This window comes from Penaeus japonicus, unplaced genomic scaffold (assembly GCF_977035675.1).
Source record: "Penaeus japonicus unplaced genomic scaffold, GWHDUDI00000001_assembly GWHDUDI00000012, whole genome shotgun sequence".
Lineage (NCBI taxonomy): Eukaryota > Metazoa > Arthropoda > Malacostraca > Decapoda > Penaeidae > Penaeus > Penaeus japonicus.
In genome coordinates this window covers 21,243,148-21,245,647 of record NW_028234414.1, presented here as the reverse complement: position 1 = coordinate 21,245,647, position 2,500 = coordinate 21,243,148, and the positions used below count along the sequence as shown (strand labels likewise).

The 2,500-nt window shown below is 42.8% G+C and overlaps 1 protein-coding gene across 1 annotated transcript in view; it reads right to left on the bottom strand.

Moving 5' to 3' along the window:
• The window catches only part of Mgat4a (alpha-1,3-mannosyl-glycoprotein 4-beta-N-acetylglucosaminyltransferase a), a gene marked incomplete in the record, with an annotated part of 187,415 nt that extends 185,510 nt beyond the window's left edge, over positions 1-1,905 (bottom strand). Inside the window, 1 exon segment of the mRNA XM_086542614.1 lies at positions 418-1,905.
• Between the last annotated feature and the right edge of the window lie 595 nt (positions 1,906-2,500).

The window sequence follows — 2,500 nt, the reverse complement described above, 5'->3', positions numbered from 1 at the left end:
ATATATGTGTATGTATATATATATATATATATATATAATGCACAAACAATATATCTGAGTGAGAGGTCAACCGAGACAATTTTACTGCTTGATAACGCACGGAGTATAAAGCGGGGGAGCTAACGAACTATCAATATTTGCACAGTTTCGTCCACAATCAAATTATACTTCTTCTCTAGAACCTCTGCTATGCTGTGTCATACGCCCACCCCCACCCACCCATCTCCCATAGAAAGCAGTGACAGTATGTACTTTCAACTTTCTCACTGTCACTACTATGATATAGCCCATATGGAGAAAAAAAACGTATGGGTGAACGTGATTGCGTGTGTTCGTGTTAAGAGTGAAAACCTATATAACGCCCACGCCCATCGCTAACTTCATAGATGACAGCATACACAAGCAATGTTCACTTACCTTGATTATTATCGGCGAGGCTTGAAGTTATTCTCTCCGTAGTGTCCTAGTGAGTGTGTGTGTGCCCCTGGCTGCAACCACAAGCACAAAAAGCATAATTTGTTCTTCGTATCACTCCCTCACACATGTCCTCGGGTAAATCACAAGCACGAAGTACACCGCAGTTCATCACATATATGAAATTATTCGATTTCTACCACGACTTACAGGCTCTGGGGGATCTATATAGCGGGGTTTCCCCACGCTGCCGCAACCCCTTTTCAGCGGACACCTTCCCCAGGAATGCTCGAAAGGGGCTGACGCTAAGAGCTACGGGACATTTTAAATCTCTCCTATTTCGTGTGGCGGCGATAGTCAGGCAGACGTGGTATTGCCGTTTGCTACGCTTAGCACACCGCCTTCCGGAGTCGCGTAAGATGAACCTCACACTCGGGCCTCGACATCACGCAACGCACACTGCGGTTTACGTGATGTTTTAACCATTATTTTCCGATACACTCCTTCCTTCTTGTGCTCTCGCCGATGTCCGTGCCCGGCAGCTCACGCGGGTCAGTCCGCTGCTATCCACGCCTACCTCGGTCGGGGATCCGGGTTCGAGAGCACCTCCTCGGCACCTCCAAAGCACGGCTTCTCCCTCAGCCGAGTGTCAGCATCGCGTAAGTCATGCCCACCCAGAGCGACTCGGCCTTTCCCACACCAGGCGAAACACACACTAATACGCCGCCAGGAACACCACTTGCCTTCAACCTCACAGCTATGAGGGGAGTGAGGCAGCGGACCCACTGATAAGCCGTGCGGGAGAGCTGCTCCTGCGTGCAACCTCGCGAGGGTCACATGGAGTACTGGTGCAGAGCGGCCGTGCCACCACCTCCTCTTCCACCACACGACCTGCAAGACTTGCACGGACGACTACCAACAAAACACGACCTGCTTGCCGTCGCCGCCGAGAGATGGCTCTGCCGCGATCAGCTGGCCCGCAAGAGGTGCCGGTTCACCCTTTTCTCTCTCCTATTTCTCCCTCGCTCGTCCTCCTGTTCTGGGGCTTCTCGTCCTCGGCTCGTCCCTAAATGAATATTTTACGGGCGCTCCGAATGAACGTGCTGTGTTTGAATAATGTCGAATCTCTGCTATACAAAAACGGGATCCTTAGAAACGACTGAAAGTGACATGGAAACTGCCGGGGAAAGGTGAAAGTGTGGTCATGAATGAATTCGTGTTTACTACAGCCTTCGGGAAGGGAGTACAAAACTTATTTCTAATTTCTAGAATACCTAGTCTACTCATGATTATATGCTAAATATTCCCAGATTTATCATTTGCCCGATTTTTTTCCGCGTGCGTTCTCTTACTTTCAAAAGCGAGTTTATATTGAATTATTTATCTTCGACAAAATAAGGACAGGATAAACAGAATCGGGATTGCAATTTCTCGGGAATAACAAATTCGTTGCGAACCAAAAAAACATAAATAAATAGATAAAACAAGAATATTTGTTTTTTTTTCTACATTCTCAGAAAAGTAAAAAGATACAGGTATTCTTATACTGGAAATGTCTTTATTGTATTTTTTTTTTCAAGAACTCAAAAACCCCAAAACTATGTGACAATTCAATTCTGATAATGTTGATAATTATAATGACAGTAGAATAACCATAACAGAAATTACAATTATTCATTATTATTATCATTATTATTACACTAGATGATAACAGTAAGGATAATATTATTTTAATTTCATTTGTAGAAGATATAATTCTGTATATACTGTATATCTAATATATCTTCATATTATACTATTTATTACCATGATCATCGTAGCATTCACAGTATTTTAATTATGACATCAAAAGCATTATTTTTTTGTATTGTAGTTGATAGTATAATCATTATAATCATCAGTATCATTATAATATTGCAATTCATATCCATCGTGATATCCCCCCCCCCCCTAAAAAAAAATAAAAAAATAAATAAAAAAAATCATTAAAAAAAAATCCAACTTGCTATCATCACATGAACCCCGCACCCTTTCCATCTCGTGTACAATAAACCCCTAAAAGCTTCAGAAACACTCGAGAGCATTA